Genomic DNA, 18,335 nt, shown 5'->3' with positions numbered 1-18,335 from the left:
CCGCTGCCCAAAAACCAACTCGGGAAGAAGAGCTGGCAGAGGAGCGCCTCTTCCGCCTCCTGACTATACTGCCCATCAGGACATCCTCCCGAGAGTGGGCCTAGCCCGGGGCCACCATGCTACCTGCAGGGGTGGCTGGATGGGGGCACACAAGTGCCAGTGCAGCAGTGGCCAGTCCTCTGCGGGGCCTGGAATGGGGCACAGCGTGAGGATGGTGGGGCCCACACCTGGTCGTGAACCATTCTGGGGAGACGGGCAGACACCACAGGCTCAACCCCACCAGACATGGCCTCTGACCAGCACCCAGCACCACCCCAACCTCCAGCTCCCCCCAAAAAGCAGTGCCTACAGCTCTACCACGTGCGTGCTAAGTGGCTTCAGTCATGTCTGACTCTTTGCAACCCCAGGGACTGTAGCCCGCCAGGCTCCTCTGTCCACAGGATTCTCCAGGCAAGAATACTGGAGTGGGTTGCCATGCCCTTCTTCAGGGGATCTTTCCAACCCAGGGGTTGAACGTGCATCTCTTCTGTCTCCTGCAATGGCAGGTGGGTTCTTTACCAGTAGGGCCACCTGGGCTCCACTGCTGCCATGAAAAATTCCACACTCCATGATAGGAGGATCCGGGTCTCGGACACAGCAGTTTGGTGACAGTAGGCACTGACCCTCATGTGCTGCCTGCGATGGACACAGACTCCTGAGGTCCACCTCTGGGCATCAGGACAGAGGACTGGCCAACTCGTCCAGTGAAGGAAGCCAGGCCGTGGGGTAGGCAGACATAGCCGTATGACTGCCACAAACACCGGGGGTCTGGATCTTGGTAATAAGCAGGATTGAGAATGGCTGCACCCATGTGATGGACAGAGCCATGCTATACAAGAGACCTGTGCTCTGCCCCTGCAGGACTGAAACTTGTTCGGTCCCAGACCTCAAGTCGAAAATCCCTTAAACCCAGCAACCAGGTAGGTCCATCCCACCTGCTGACCCAAACACCGTGCAGGCGGGGGCAGCAGGCTGGTTTTTAACCTTTCTAATTGGAGGGTTCTAACAAGCCACAGAGGTGGCTGGAGACAGTCAGTGCGCGTGAGATGCTGCAGGACTGTGACAAGGGGTGACGATGCAGACTCTGCTCCCAGGAGTGGCCCCACCTGCTCCCAGGCACCTGTCTGGTGACCTCCTGCACCTTCCTCTCCCTAGGAGCCTTTGGTGACAACACCCTGGCTTGGAGACAAGATGCAGGAAAGGCGGGACAGCCACGGTTAGTGCTCAGGTGGGCTCGGTGGGAATGCCGTATCCTGGGATGGCATGGGGACGACTTTCAGAGCCACCCGGGGCCTCGTGACAGTTCTCATCAGATGTCCAAGCAGGCATGCTCCATGACTTGGCTGAAGGTGCCAGGTAACTGTGACCCTCAGTCAGTGACAGAGCTGGGCTCATGAAACTAGAGAAAATGTTAATCCATCCCTTCAAGAGTTAAAAGCTGCTTCTCCAGTCAAACCAGCATTATGAAAACACTTTATTCTGTCATTTATAAGAAACAAGGACGTTTCTGACTTTCAAGGTATTTTGAGGCAACAAATTGAAATATTCTTTACATTCATTGACTAGAATTATATATAATTTTTGTATTTTAAGACTTTCAGAAAATAGGCAATATGGCTTACAATTCTAAAATATTTTAATAAATTTATAATACATGAGCCACCTGTTTTAAAAAAACAGAGTTTCTTTGATTCCCTTAAGGTCTAGCTGCTGAGAGTCAAAACCACTCTGGTCTATAAACTGCCTATGCAGACAATTAGCTCTGAAGGCAATTTTCTTAAAGTGACAGTAATATTAAAAAAAAAAAAAAAACACTTGGGCAAACACTTTTCTTCTGTGATTAAAGATTTCATCTAAAAATTAAGGTACCAAACAGAGGCTCAGGGTTTCAAACAGTAGCCTTTGCCATCCACAAATAATAAGACGTAAAATTTAATTCAGCTTCCACTGGAATGGTGCTCCTCAGATCAGCACTAGCTCAGCAGACCCATCTCCAGAGCTCTGCAGCCCACTGCAGACCTCAGACTCAGTGCATCAATGGGTCAATTCGACTTACAGTAAAAAGCAAGAGAAGTGTCTATTTTTAAAAACCTATTTACACATACTTGCACTTAAAAAAAAAGGTTAGCAAAGAACCCACTGCATAAATTTTGGTCAAATGAAAACCAACTGACCCATGTTCAAGCTCACCACATCTTCGCACCAATTTTAAGCATGAATTCAACCTTATTTGGCTCTAAAATGCACCACGTTAATAATTCTCCAGTTAGTGCACGGCCTTGGTCACAGCTGCCAAGTGTCAGACAGCACGAGGGAAAGCTCCAGGGACAGACCAGCCAGACTTGAGTCTTACCAAGAACAGTTCAGATGGACAACAGAGGTCCAGTGGTTCATCACCCACCCTCTGACCTGACCCTCATCTTGTGGGCTACCCAGGCCATGGGGCTTCTCTCCCACCGCCCCTCACCTGGACACACCATACACACTGTCCCCAGCCACGCTGACCACCTTGGCTTTGTCCTCTGCTCCCGCATCTTCCACCGATCAGCCACTCAGGGCATCCTCCACACACTTCAAATGTGCCCAGGCCCCTCTGGGTTACAAGCTCGTGATCTTCCAGGAAAAAAAAAGTAAGGGACCTCAGATGGACAGGTAATTATGGGGGCTCTTGGCAGGGGGCGGGGGGGGGCCTGCTTTGTGGACATGCCATCTTAGGTACTCTCAGGGGATGGGGGGTGGGGTCTGTGCAATGGCCAGGATCCCGAGGGGACTCATGGGGGTTTGCGTGGTAGATGGACCATTTTCCAGCTGGGGGAAACAAGTTGCCAGGCTGAGAACCCAATGGGGCTGAGGTGAGAGCCCAGCATAGTGGGTCCAAGGCCAGAAGAGAGATGTGGCCAGAGTGCCGTTACTGGCAGCATGACCTTGGGCTCTGACCACAGCGTCAGGATGCCCTGGCCATGAGCAGAGGGCAAAGGCGGCCCAGAGGCAGGAGCAGTGAGAGGGCACCAATCACCCACCGCCCAGAACTAGAGACTTCTTCTCAGGACTGTAGGGTCCCAAACGCCCGGCCCCCTTGGCCCACCTGCCATCGAGGCTGCTTTCCTTCTACACAGCCCCTGGGTCCCTCTCACCACTTTCGCCTCCACACTAGGCCAGCACTTTCTGTTTTCCTTCCTACATGGGCCTGCACTAAAATCCAGTTAAACTGTGGACTCCGATCAGAAACTCAGTGCCAGACTCTGCTGTTAGGACAAAAGATTGGGGACTGGCCGGAGGGTGAGCGCCTCATGCAGAGGACAATCACCGCACAGGGCAGGGAGGAGGAGGACATGCGGGCTGACAGGGCCTCTCACTTCCCACAGCTGGGTTTTTAAACATCTCTTCTCTCTTCCCTATTGGGCATGCAGCTCAGTGTACACGAGCCCGAACTGTGCAGGTAGGGACTTGCAGACTGACATGGGTGAGGCTGGTGAGCTCGTTTGTTACTAATGCCCCTTCCCCAGCCAGGGCACCGGAAACACAGCACACATCCTTCCCACCCCTGCTGGCCACGGACCAGCCTCTGACTCGGTCTACTTCCCCTGTGTGGCCTGGGTCACAGTCAGCAGAGCAGTGAGAGGGGCTCCTTGGGTTGGAAGCCAAGGGGCTGTCTGGTACCCAGCCACAGCCCCACTGGCATGGAAGGGGTGGCCTCATATATGCAAGCTTCCTGGTGTCTATTAAATGCAAACAGCTCTGCAAGGCACAATGAACTCCTTGCTGAGTCGCAGCAGCACACAAAGTTATAAGGAAGCCAAGTGCCTGTGGAATCTCAGAGAAGCAGGGCGCATGCAGCAAGGAAGGGCAGGTGCTAGCAGGATTGGACACATCAAAAGAAACTGCCCGGCCAGGGCCACCTCCTCCACTGGCTGGAAGTACAGAGTCCAGGTGAAATTTGGAAAAACAGATGATTTTCACTGGCAAAGAACAGCTGGCAAAGGATCAGCACCACATACCCGTACCTCTCAAGCTCTTGTGTCAAAACCCACTTGGGGGGGGGGTTGACGATCCATGCAGGCCTGGAGGAGATCAGTGCTAGACACCACCCTGCACAACCGGGGTCCTTGGCCCACCCTGCTTACCCCTTCCCAGGAAGGAAGCAGAGAGACCACCAGGCACAGACCCTGGGCCAGGACTGGGACTTGGTGTAAGAGTGCCCAGCAAATACCCACCCCACAGCGCACCAGTGAAAGTCACTCAGTCGTGTGTGTCCGACTCTTTACGACCCCAAGGACTATACAGTCCATGGAATTATCCAGGCCAAATTACTGGAGTGGGTAGCCTTTCCCTTTTCCAGGGGATCTTCCCAACCCAGGAACAGAACCCAGGTCTCCTGCATTGCAGGCAAATTTCTTACCAGCTGAGCCATCAGGGAAGCCCAAGAATACTGGAGTGGGTAGCCTATTCCTTCTCCAGAGGATCTTCCCAACTCAGGAATCAGACCAGGGTCTCCAGCATTGCAGGTGGATTCTTTACTAACTGAGCTATTGGGAAAGGCCTGCGGTGCACCAGGCCCGCCTGCAGTCCCCATCACAGGGGCCAACCCCACGTCTAGAGGACCTGAGTGGTGCACAAGGAGCACACCTACCAGTGGGCAGATGCCACCCCTGCACCAGCACCACCTCCTCCTCCTTCCCCCGCACACAGGGAGGCTCCTGGTTCACCTTCCACTGTCAGCAAAGCAGAGAGCCTCCAGTCACCCAGGTGTTCAGGGGACAAATGAGCCAGCCTGCAAAGTGCATCCTGGACCACCAACCCCACCCGTGGCTGCCACCCGAGAAGCAGGCTGGGCCACCAGCAGCTGCCAAAGGAGGACCTCTGCAAGGCAGAGCGACAGGACAGCCCTGAGCCTGCGGCGCCTACACCCACCCCACCCCACGCCCTCTTCTGCCGCACCCAGCTTCCTTATGTGAGATAGCTGTTGTCCTGTGTGGGCTCAGGGCACACAGCTCAAGGCGCCCCTCCACCTGCAGTGTGGGCGGGGCGAGGGCCCCAAGAGGATAAGCACTGCCCTGACCTCAGCAGGTTCCCAGTGTGGGTGGGGCCAGTCCAGCTTGAGCAGCACTGTGGGAGCTTGGGCACAGAGGGCGTTTGGGGGACACAGAGGGCATCTGGGGTACACAAAGGGCACTGGGGAGACAGGGCATGGCAGCCCAGAGGGCCCAAGTCAGTGCCCAGGTGTGAGCTCCTGTGGCAGCTGTTGGACACGGGGTACACCTGGGAACGGCAGCACTCATACATGCCAAGGGCACACGCACCCCGCTAAGTACACACACGCCCCACCACGTGCAGAGTAATAGCACCCATATCCAGAGAACACTTATACCATCGCAAGTCCCCAGCACGACGGTGGAGCCATCACCGTATGTTGTCTTTCCATGATAAACTTATTCTCTTTTAGTGCCTTATTCCTTCAGTTCAGTTCAGTTGCTCAGTCATGTCCAACTCTTTGCAACCCCATGGAATGCAGCACGCCAGGCCTCCCTGTCCATCACCAACTCCCTGAGTTTGCTCAAAGTCAAGTCCATCAAGTCGGTGATGCCATCCAACCATCTCATCCTCTGTCGTCCCCTTCTCTTCCTGCCTTCAATCTTTCCCAGCATCAGGGTCTTTTCCAATGAGTCTGCTGCTGCTACTGCTGCTGCTGCTAAGTCACTTCAGTCGTGTCCGACTCTGTGCGACCCCGTAGACGGCAGCCCACTAGGCTCCCCCGTCCCTGGGATTCTCCAGGCAAGATCACTGGAGTGGGTTGCCATTTCCTTCTCCAATGCGTGAAAGTGAAAAGTGAAAGTGAAGTCGCTCAGTCGTGTCCAACTCTTAGCGACCCCATGGACTGCAGCCCACCAGGCTTCTCCATCCATGGGATTTTCCAGGCAAGAGCACTGGAGTAGGGTGCCATTGCCTTCTCTGTCCAATGAGTCAGTCAGCCTTATTCCTTGAATACTGCTATTTCACTTGTTCAATCATCTTGAAAAATTCTGCCTGTGCAGAGGGGTAATTTTACACAATGCAAAGGTCTTTGTGTCCTTTTTCACCTGGCCCCCTCTCCAACCTTCACCATACCTTCCTGTCTTCTGTCCCTGGCAACACAAACATCGTGCATCCACCCACATCTTCCACTTCCCAGGAGCCATGATACACGTTAACGTGGATACGCAGTCATGACTGCATTATAAGAACAGTCCTGTAACATTTCATCACGCACACACAGCTCAGCAAGGGGGGTTCCTTTACCAGCTCTCAAAACACACCATACATACAGCTGCTGCCAATGTAAAGATGGCACATGGAAGATGAAAAGGCCAGTGGGATGGATTGGAGAATCCCTTAAGGGAACCAGTTTACATGAGACCATAATATACCATAGAGCTGAAGTTCAATTCATTGGTCAAAGGACGGATCACTGAATAATTATTTAGTGCTGGTACACTGGAGGGAAATAAAATTACACTCCCCTCCCTCCAGCATCTTACTACCTATTACGCAAAAGCAGTTTTAGATGGGCTCAAGAGCAGAATTTGTACACAAAACAATAAAACACCTACCAAGAAATCAATAGAGAGCCCATGGAGTCTTTCTAACAAATATAGTTATTAATATTTATAAGTCATAAAAGAAAAGAGACATAGTCAACCATATAATGATTTAATCTTGATGGCAAATGACACCTTAGTAAAAGTAATTAGCAAACAACAGAACTGGGGAATAAATGTTTTCAAGACAGAAAACCATCCACTTCTATAACAAATGAAAAGCCCCCACAATAGGACTTCCCTGGTGGGTCAATGGTAAAGAATCTGCCTGCCAATGAAGGAGACACAGATTCGATCCCTGGGTTGGGAAGATCCTCTGGAGAAGGAAACGGCAACCCACTCCAGTATTCTTGCCTGGAGAATCCATGGACAGAGAAGCCTGGTGGGCTACAGTCCACAGAGTCACAAAGAGTTGGACACAACCTAGCGACTAAATAGCAACAACAACAAAAGAATAGGGGAGGGAGAAACACCCTAAGAAAAGGGGAAACACGGGCAAAGAACCCAAATGGGCAATTCACAGATGGAGGGATCTTTGAGTAAAGATCCTAAACTCACCAGATTCAAGGAGACACACTTCAAGGAACAAAGCTGCCACTCTGGACTTCTCAGACTGACAAAGTCAGAAAGACCACTCATGCCCACCACTGAGAGAACCTGTAGGATCAGGGTATACACTCATCCATGCAGGAAAGAGATGGACTGCTAGATCTTTTCAGAAGGCGACCTGGCACGATCTATAAAACAAAGAGACACACACCCTGCCCCAGTGGTGCCACTCCCTGAAATCCATGCCTGAATAACAGCCCGTGCGTGTGGCTGGGATATTTACGGGAGCGCTGTTTACACTGGCCGTGTTCTTTTCCTGTGGCAGCTCTAACAAATGACTCTAAACCAGTGGCTTAGGACAACAGAAACCTATTCTCTCAGAGTTCTGGAGGCTAGGAGTCTGCAATCAGTTTCTCCGGGCTGAAATCACGGTGTCAGCAGGCTTGCGCTCCCTCCAGAGGCTCTGTGGGAGAATCCTTCCTGGCCTCTTCCACCTTTCAGTGGCTTCTGGCACATCTTGGTTTGTGGCCACTGTATTAGTCAGCACCCCCAGAGAAACAGAATCGATAGTATGTGTATACACAGAGAAAGGGATTTATTCTACTGAATCTGATCACGTGACCATGGAGGTTGACAGGCCCTGAGATCAGCAGTCAGCACGCTGGACCCAGGAGAGCTGACGATGCAAGTTCCATCTCTAGTCCTAATCTGAAGGCAGGAGAAAACCAGTGTTCCAGCTCAAAGACAGCCCGGCAGAGAGAGGGAATTCTCACTCTACCTTTCTGCTCCAGTCAGGCCCTCAACTGATTGGATGAGGCCCACCCACGGGGGGCGGGCAATCTGCCTCAGTCTGCCTACATATTCAAAAGCTAATCTCACCCAGACACACCCAGAATCAGGTTTGACCAAGTGTCTGGCACAGTCAAGCTGACACACAGAATTAGCCACCACACCTGTATCAGTCTAATCTCTGCTTCCATCTTCACATCACCTGTCTCCTCTTATCTTTCACATCTCTGCTGCCTCCCTCTCATAAGGACACTTGTGATGGCATTTAGGGCCCATCAGATATAGCCCAGGACCACCTCCGCATGCAAGATTCTTAACTGAATCACATCTGCAAAGATTCTATCTCTAGAAAAGGTACCACTCAGAGGTTCCAGGAATTAGAATCTGACTTCTTTGGAGGCCATCCTTCAGCCTGGTACAAAGGACCAAAAACTCAATCCTGGAGCCTGAGTGAGTAGCTCCGAGTAGTGCCTGGTCCATGTTCTTAACGTCCACTGACCAGTCAGTAATTAAGCAACATCTTCCCTCAACATGGCTGAGAAGACAAAGAAAAGGACCCCCACCACGATAAGGAACACAGCTGGACCTCTCTCAGATTCTAGTGAGGACCCTTTGCTTCCCAAGGCATTTTTCTGAAAAAAAAAATGAGTGCCCCTTTGACTCAAAGGCATAGGCTATCCGAGCCCCTGGAGAGCCACGTCTTTCCAATGAGGCAGCAAAACAAACCAACGAAGCCATGAAGAGTATCCATAAAGGCTTACACAGAAAGATGGAGGCACTTCCTTTCTAAACTCGCCTCCTGCTCTACAAACTATGCTGTGCAGAGTCTGCAAGCCCAGCTGAGCCAGGGATGGGGCGTTCTGCCTCACCCCACCCCTGCCACTCTACCTCCCTGCCTCCAGACACATTAGGACCCCACCACTCATGCTGAGGGGCTCAACTGAGCAGGACCTGCATTCTCACATGCCACCCACATCCTCTCCTTTCCCATCCAGCCACCTGCCTGAGTCTTGCATCAAGTCCCATCTCACCCCACAGGCCCATCCTTGTGTCCCGAACAGGCCAGCCTCACCTGATGAACACAGGGTGGACAGACATCCCCAGGCCATGCAGCCTGCCCTCTGGGAGTTGAGCTGGGACCCACCCCTCAGGGCCATCCCTTGGACGTCTCCCTGACTCCAGGTGTAAGCTCCCAGGACCTCCTCCCCTCCAAACTTCACGTGCCCCAAACCATACTCCCTCCTAGACAGCCTGCATGGAGGTGGCCTATAAGTGGACCCTCTATCCTTCCAGCTGCTCAGCCAAAATCTGAGTGCGTCCTCAGCCCCCCACCCCACCCCAGATCCAACCTTGAGGCAAGTCCCCTCAGCTTCACCTCCAAATAAATGCCCAGTCAGGCCATCCTCCCACCCCTACTGCTGTACTCTGGCCCAAGCCACCACCTCTCCCCCTGATCACCTCACAGTCTCCTAACAGGGTGCCCCATCCTACCTTCCAGTGTCCATTCTTCCTAGATACCAGCAGTCCTGTCCAAACCCTTGGCTCCCAGGGCTCCCATCTCAGCCTCTCTGAGCACCAATAAGCTCACCATGCACCTACGTCTTCTCTCACCTGCCCCTCCTCGACACCTGAGCATACTCCTGCCTCAGGACCTTTGCACCTGCTGTCCCCTCTGCCTGGAACACTATTCCCAAAACCAGGGCCAGACCTCATCTCTTCTCAACCAACTGCCCTTTCTCTGCAAGGCACTCCCAGGACCCTTTCTCTGCTTACTTTCTCTTCTTCGCACCCACCACCACTTCACCCCCATATCTGACTTACTCATCCCCTTTGTGGTCCATCCTCCCAACAGTAGAAAGCTTCTCCACTGTGGAAGGCCAGTGCCTAGAGTGTATGGAGCACAGCTCAGGAGCTCAGTGCACCGTCAGAGTGATGGGGCTTGAAGGGTGACAGGGCTCCACGCCCTGGGGCCAGCCATGTGCCCCAACACCAGAACGGGGCCACAGCTCCACCCCAGCTTCGTGTGGGCACATGCACCACAGCACAGGGCAGATGTGGAACCCTGAGGCCTGTGCATGCCCTGAAAACGTGCTGGACACACCAGAAAGTCCTTTACTGAAAGGCTCACTTCACTGGCCCTCGCACATGACAGCATCGCCACATGCCCACTCTTTTCAGAGAAAAACAGGCCTTTGTGGGATATAAATAGCCCAGCCAGATGTGAGAAGGCCTGCGGGGCTCTCCCAGCACTCGGGCCACGTGCCCTGTAGCTGCTCAAATGGCAGCTCCCATTCAGCAGATCGTTGGCGGGGCTTCCAGGGGCAGGAGAGGGTTAAACGGTGCTCCCTCCCCCACATCAGATCAGTGGCAGGGATTCACCAAGGCCATCGCTAACTCACAGGATCAGCACGCCAAACAGCGTGCACAGGCCACACCACAGCTGTATGTGGCAGATCAAGCCAGATGCACTGCACATTTCTTTATCCATGAAAAACAGGGAAACCAAAGCCCAGACAATGGGGAGCCTGGATAACAGGGAGCCCAGATAAAGAGCAGCCTGATCAACAGGGTGCCAGGACCACCTTTCTGGGGAGCAGCATGCTCACCAAAGCCGACGGCTCAGTTCCTGTGCAGGAGAAATGCCATCTGAGCACAGAACCCGTTTCTTGGCTGAGGCCTGGAAGTCCCTGTGCAGCCTGAAGTCCTGTGCAGTCCCTGTCTGCAGAAAGGCAAAAACAACTGCACTTGAAGCTGGCTTCAAGGTATTCTCAAAGCCTGACAGTTCCTCATCCTTTGAGTCCCTAGTCTGTGCCTCCCAGCCTGTGGGCCCGGCCTCGACAGAAGGGGAAATTCAAATGCAGAGGGCACAGTCTAGACCTGTGCCTCCCAAAGAAACACTAGGTGGGTCACTCATGTGAGCCACACCTGTGATCTCAGATCACATGTGTGCCTACCAGTCACACTGAGAGCAAAAACAAACAGGTGAAGTTTGTGTTAACAGCACACTTGATTTAGCCCAATACACAGCCAATCCCTCCAACACATAACTAATAGAGTCGTGGACAGGACATCTTCCCATCGCTTCTGAGTCTAAGGTCTCCCCAGGCACCACACCACCCGGCTCTGACGGGCCACACGTGGAGCGCTCCTCGCCCTGAATGGTGTCGGCCACGGTGCTGGACAGAGCGGGTCCAGGTGTGGCTGCAGGTGTAGAAGCTTCCACTCACTATAAAGGGACCCAACAAGATCAGAGTCGGGTGATGGCCACGGAGGGAGGTCCTGGACACAGCCCTCTGGCTAGCCCGGTCCTGGCTCTTCGGAGCCCCATCCTCAGCAGGACAGAGGGGCACCAGCGCCTGCAGATTTCTCTTACTAGAGACTGACCAGGGTGCCCCTGAGCTGGGTGGTGCTCAGGCCCCCCCATCATATTACAACAGCTTTTGGACACACACCACTCCGTGTATGCCTCCTCCAACACACACCTCCGTGCACCACCTTGTGCGGGTGACCTGTTTCTCCTGCAATATAATCTATACTGTAAGCCTTAAAGGACACATCCGAGCTAACATCATGCACAGATCAGCATTAGAATGAAGTGAGTCACATATAGTTTTTACATTAACGAGTCCCTCGGGCCATTCTGTGAGACTAAAAGCTCAGACCACTCATTTTTGGTTACAGCAGCACCCCAGGACTCTTGCACACCCTTGGGAGGTGGTCCTGGGAGCTTGTCCAGGTGACAGCTTTACAGGGCCTCAGCCGGTGGACCAGAGAGCCCTCCCAGGCCTTCTGACACACACAGGAGTAATTAACTCCCATTCCAGTGTTGCTTAATTACATCTAGTCTTCCCAGTGGTCACGTATGGATATGAGAGTTGGACTGTAAAGAAGTTAGAGCGACAAAGAATTGATGCCTTTGAACTGTGGTGCTGGAGAAGACTTGAGAGTCCCTTGAACAACAAGGAGATCAAACCAGTCAATCTTAAGGGAAATCAAACTTCAATACTCATTGGAAGAACTGATGCTGAAGCTGAAACTCCAGTATTTTGGTCATCTGATGCAAACAGCTGACTCAGTGGAAAAGACCCTGATGCTGGGAAAGATTGAGAGCAGAAGAAGAGGGCGTCAGAAGATGAGATGGCTAGATGGCATCATCAATGCAATGGACGTGAACTTGGGCAAACTTTGGGAGATGGTGAGGGACAGGTAGGCCTGGTGTGCTGCAGTCGATGGGGTCACAAAGAGTCGGACACAACTGAGCAACCAAACAACACTTACATCTACAGCCATGTCACTCTTAGCTCTGCAAGACACTGAATGCCACGTGCTAAAAATAAAAGCACACCTCTTACAGACAGGTGGCCTATCTCGAGCCTGTGGAGCCCCCTGCCTCTGGGCGCCACCCTGGTACCCAGGCAGCACTCACAGGGCACCCTTGAGTGCCCTGTGTGATTGTTAAGTAGGCATCACCAAAACCAAAATACTCAGAGTAATTCACTTCCTTTACCCGAGTTCTCACTAGAAGCAGGCTTTAGGAGTTTGAGTCTAAGAAAAAAAAAATTGCAGGTAAGACATAAAACTGTACCCCCAGGCAGACATCCACATGAACCCAACCCTGGGAAGCTGCAGACTCCCTCATGTCCCTCCTGGTCCATGCTCCGGGGAAGCCCACAGGCGGGTGATGTGCCCAAGGTGGGCACCCCAGCACCCCAACCACCACACACCTTGAAGCTAGATCACCTGGTCCCTGCTCTCGTGGGAGAACACACAATCTCAGCGGTCAGTTCCTCGCAGAGGCTGCCCTTGGTTCAAGCACATCCCCAAGACTCTCACCATAGAGACAGACAGGCCCGCACAGCAGCAACAGAGGGCATACTTGCCCCATCTGCAAACAAGAGACCATGCCAACCCCGCCAATTTCTATCTGAACCACTTCAAAGCAGCAAAGCTGATCCCGGAAATGAGTTGTTTTCTTCTCTTCAACACAGGTTCTAGAATACTTTTTAATCTTCCTAAGCTTTTCCTTTTCAATTACCTTTTGTAAACCATCTGTTTATAATGTGAAAGGTAAAGCCAGGGGGTGATTCCTAACGTGGGGGTGGGGCAGTTCCCAGAGTCGGGGAGGCAGGGCTGGGCCAGGAGCCAGCCTGGGGACCAAACCCTGAAGGCTCTCTCAGAGAACAATTCTGCCAGCAGGACGCGTACCTGGAGAGGACGCGGTACTTAAATGTCCTGTGTACACACTGAAAATAAAAGTTACTCCTGGAAACTCCCTCTAACTCAGTACGTCTGGACAGACTTTTATTCCAGCTCTCTCTCCAGGACACGCACAGATGTCTGCGGGTCTGAAGTGGGGAGTGACTGACGGGGCAGGCACCCGACATTTCCACCACCCTCCTCCACTGCCATGCCCAGAGCTGCCAGCTCACAAAGTGAGCCCTTTGGAAGCTTATTCTTGGGCTGCTGGCTCCCAGCCCAAACAAATAGAAAGGCTCCCTCAGAAGCCCTCTTCTCTCCCGGCTCAATCAGAGCAAGTAAACACGATGAAAGCTCAAGATGGAGCCCCTAGGTGGACCCTGAGCTGAAGACGGCCCTCCAGGGCCATGGCAGGTACCAAAGCTTCAAATCCAATTCAGGTATGACTGCCAGGGTGTGGGGAGAAGGCAATGGCACCCCACTCCAGTGTTCCTGCCTGGAGACTCCCAGGGACGGAGGAGCCTGGTGGGCTGCTGTCTATGGGGTTGCACAGAGTCGGACACAACTGAAGCGACTTAGCAGTAGCAGCAGCAACCAGGGTGTGAGACTGGAGGTCCTAAGACGCTACCCACCTCCTAAGACAGTCCTGTCCCTCTGTGATGCAGCAAGGGCTCACCGCACAGGACTCGGACAAGACGGAAGCCACATTCACCTGAGACAAAGAGAGACACAGGCCTCCCAATCCCATTCTGGGCCTCGTCCAGGATGGGCTGAACGGTCATCCCCACAGATCAACTGGAATGAAACACGTGTCACCCGACTCTGCTTCAGCTTCTCTTCTTCCCCAAGGCCTCCCTCGACCCACAGCCAGGCTGAGCCCTCAGACAGCCCCCCTGAGAAGAGGCCGGCCTTGGGGGACACATCCTCCAATCTATCACCCACCGCTCTTCATCCCACTGCCCCACACCTGGGTCTTACAGACTGTCTATACCTCCCTACGAAGGAAAAACCCAGCGTGCCTGATCCCTGCTGTGCCTGCCATGGTCACACATCTCTCCACGGCAACATTTGTCTCCCACAAATCTCTGTCCTTCCCTGGCTCCCCAACAATAATCCTTTCAAATAAAGACTCTTACTAAGCCTGGCTTTGATTTTCATTCGACAACTGATTACAAATGACCTGAAGCCCAAAATCACATGGATCTGACGGACAGGTGAGACCTCTGATTTCCACCTTCCTGAAGACTCTCAGGGTTCCCTAAGGTCTCACTAGTTCTGGCTCAAAGTACAAATAGGGACTGGTTCGAGAACCAGCTCAGAAGCGTGTCTGAGACCTTAAGCCACAGATGCTTCTGGGGGCTGGCAAGCAAGAGAAACAGGGAGAAGCGACATCAAGGAAAATCAGACCACTCACGCATGTCCGGTGTCCCGTTCACTACGGAAACTCTGCGCTTCCTTGGAAACATCACACACAGCACACAGGGAACTTCCCTGGTGATCCAGTGGCTAAGACTGTGCTCTCAATGCAGGGGACCCAGGTTCGATCCCTGCTCAGGGAACTAGATCCCAGATGCCACAACTAAGAATTCACGTGCTGCAACTAAACATCCTGCATGCTGCAACTAAGACCAAGCACAAACACATGAATAAAATGTTAACAAACAAAAAACAACCACAGCACACAGAACCTTTTGCTTAAGCTGATGCCTCTCTAGGAGGTCGTCAGGTCTCCATGGGGCCATCCAAAGCATGACACTCAGTGAATCCAGGCTCCCTGCTCCCCACACCCCTGCAGGTAGAGAAGTTCTGAGTGGGGAACAGGTCCACCACCACCAAATGATTTATTTTCATTCTCCCAGCAGGGGGTGAAGGGGTAGCGGGTGGGGCCCATTGCTGAACCTTCACTGATCTACTGAACATGAAAAATTCTCTTTCAGTCAGTCAAGAATCTGCCTGCAATGCAGGAGACCTGAGTTCAATTCCTGGGTCAAGATTCCCTGAAGAATGGCAACCCATTCAGTATTCTTGCCTGGAGAATCCCATGGAATCCCTGGCAGGCTACAGTCCATGGGGTCACAAGAGTCAGACACCACCTGGTGACTAAACCACCACCACCACTCTTTCTAAATATGCTGCTACCAAATGTGTAAAAGGAAATGTTCATCTCACTGCTGATCAGAAAAATACAAATTAACACAAGATGCCATTCTCCCCCTACAGAAGTAACAAAGAAAAAAAAGATAAGGTTTAAAGGTGGTGAGGAGGTGTGGGCCCCTTCCCAGGGTCAACAGGAAGTCTTTTCTAGAAGCAACATCCGGAACCTTCCAAATCAGTGCTAGCTACAGGTAACAATGTTCTCATCTTGTATTCACACACAGAAGTTCTCATCCAGTAGCCTCTTGATAGCATAAAAACAGAAAACATCCCCAAAGAGAGGATTAAATGAGTATCTAAAGGACCAAGTTGGTGCCAGAGTGTGGGTATGGTCTTTCTGGACTGCTGTGATTTTGAGTCACACCTCCTCAGCCAACCCAGGAGGCAACGGGGACACCCACTGCCCTAACCTGAGGCATGTCAACACATGAGAAAAGCCATCAAAATACACTTCTGAAAGTTGCATCCATCTGAGTTTTGTTCCCACCCCAGAGAGCAGCATATGGATAGAAAACCACGGTGTATAAACCACAGAGAAAGTCCTGGGATCAGCGTGTGTTTCTTCGGTGACAAATGAAATAATGAATCAGATTTAACAGAAGGGTAGGATGCGTTTTGGCAAACTGCTTTTCCTAGCAGTTGATTAAACTAGGTTTGGGTTTTAGAAGGGAAACTCTCAGGCTTTGCTGAGATCCAAACTGCAGAGCTAGGTGCTGACACCATACACACTCATCCCGGCAGGGATGTTCTCTGCTGTGCGTAGCCAAAGGGAAGTGCTTAGGAGCTGCTCTGCACCACTGTGCTGCAAATTCTGGAAGCTTGATTTCTCATGAACACAGATGTCAGGACATCCCACTAATTTCCCTCACAGAAACATCATTAGCCATGCGTTGTTTTTTTATGATAGAAAACTCATAATCTGGTTGATGCAGAGAAGTGGGGACTCCAAGGGAAAGGGACTCCGAGGGAAGGGGATCCCATGCTCTCCTGTGGTGACAACACTGATGTGAGTGGCAACAAACAGCCACCTGACAGGACACAGAGATATCATTTCCTCAGGATAACATGTAATATGAGAGTTATGTTTTCTTTACAAAACAGAATTTTTTGGTACAGTGATGCAATGTCTTAAATCCGAAGGAGTGAAAATGCCCCAAAGGATCAGTCAACAGAAAATAACAAATGCCTATCACTTACAAACAAGTGAATGATGTAGGTTATACGTCTCTTTGATCTCAAAATCATATTACTGGATGCTTTTGATTATGAGATGGAGAAGGCAGTGGCACCCCACTCCAGTACTGTTGCCTGGAAAATCCCATGGACGGAGGAGCCTGGAAGGCTGCAGTCCATGGGGTCGCTGAGGGTCGGAAACAACTGAGAGGCTTCACTTTCACTTTTCACTTTCCTGCATTGGAGAAGGAAATGGCAACCCACTCCAGTGTTCTTGCCTGAAGAATCCCAGGGACGGGGAGCCTGGTGGGCTACCGTCTATGGGGTCGCACAGAGTCGGACACGACTGAAGTGACTTAGCAGCAGAGATTATGAGATTAAAATATGGAAAAGATGAGCACACACACACACAAAAAACCAAGTCAACAATACCTTCAGTGGAGAGCCATCCTTGACCATTTACAAAAGCACCAACAGCCTGTCCTGAGTTGGAAAACCCAACAGCCATGTTGGGTCTAACAATCCAGCCCCCTCTAAGGACAGGGGTTTGTCTTTGTTCCACAGGACTACTCCGGGGTTTCCCGTAATCAAGTCTTGGCCTTCCCCTTTCTGCTCAAGGTCACAACTGCCTGCTTCCTGCGGTTGGCTTTGGACAGCAGGGACAGGCCCCTCCCTGCAAGGCTGAGGGACCAGGAAAAGCCATGGTCACGGAGGGCCAGGTTCCAACCCGAGGTTCCACCAGAGTGAGGGCCCCACGAGGAAAAGTGACCAAGACTCGGGCCAGTTATAAGTTCAGTCTTCACACTCCGAGGTTGTGCTTTAGGTCTGCCAGGAACACGGGGTACCAGGGAGTCCTCAGCTCCTGGGGGTAGGCTGGGCCAACTCTTGGCCATTACCATGGGGCCCGGAGTGCCCAGGGGGTGAAAGTCCTGCTCTCTGCTCAGCTGATGCTGACGACTATCACACAAGCCTGCAGCTCCTAAAGTATGGAATTTCTTTCTTTATTCACTGTGTTTTTGTTCTTGGCACTATGACCTCTCCACGGCTAAAAACATTTGGCTTGCTCAACACAGCACTGAACTTCTGATAATTAATCAGTACATGCTGATTGACCTGGCAGAGCCCAGAGTGCCAGCCCAGAAAGATGGATTCTTTTCAAAATATCATCCAAGAGCCCCAGACAAGACCACTTCACAAAGTCCACATGTGAAGTGCTCACCTACGCTCCATGACCAAATTCTCACTCTAAAAGAAACTCCAGCCCACTGCATCCCACAGAGGGCAGACAGGAGGTGCCAGAAGCCACTGGAAACCAGCACCACCCAATGAGAAGGGCTGCCCGCTCAAAGAACTTCAAATTATATAGGGTAGGCTGAGGGAGGAGGAAAGGGGGTGACTGCTTAGTGGTACAGGGTTTCTTATTGGGGTGACGAAAAGTTCTTCGAACCATGACACAGGTGGTGGTTATACATACTGTGAATGACCTAAATGCCACTGAGCTGTTCACTGCAATGTGGCTGAGATTATGTTATGCTCAATAAAAAAAAAAATACATTTATATAAATATAAAAAAGGAAATTGAAATGAGCTTCCAATGGGCACGAAACTGGATTCTTCCACGGGAGGAAGACAACTGCCCCGCCACTCGCCAGAATCCATTCGGCTGTCTACAGGCGAGGACTTTGCATGGCCATCAACTCCATACAACTTACAGAGCTGTATCAAGACAGACAGATCCCACAGGTTCCAAAGTGCCATCCAAAGGCTGCTCATTCCAAAGTCTAAAGACAACAGAAGGGAGAGTAGAACTGTGAGATTCAGGAGGAAAGGGGGTTCAGGACCAGGTAACAGGACTGACGG

The 18,335-nt window shown here is 51.8% G+C and overlaps 1 protein-coding gene across 7 annotated transcripts in view; it reads right to left on the bottom strand.

Annotated features, from left to right (window-relative positions):
• Positions 1 to 18,335, bottom strand: part of SEMA4D (semaphorin 4D) — a 127,214-nt gene that overhangs the window by 76,269 nt on the left and 32,610 nt on the right. The window lies entirely within an intron of this gene.

Source organism: Bos javanicus, chromosome 8 (genome assembly GCF_032452875.1).
Source record: "Bos javanicus breed banteng chromosome 8, ARS-OSU_banteng_1.0, whole genome shotgun sequence".
Classification (NCBI taxonomy): Eukaryota; Metazoa; Chordata; class Mammalia; order Artiodactyla; family Bovidae; genus Bos; species Bos javanicus.
The sequence above is the reverse complement of the archived record's forward strand: the minus strand, read 5'-3'. Positions and strand labels throughout refer to the sequence as shown.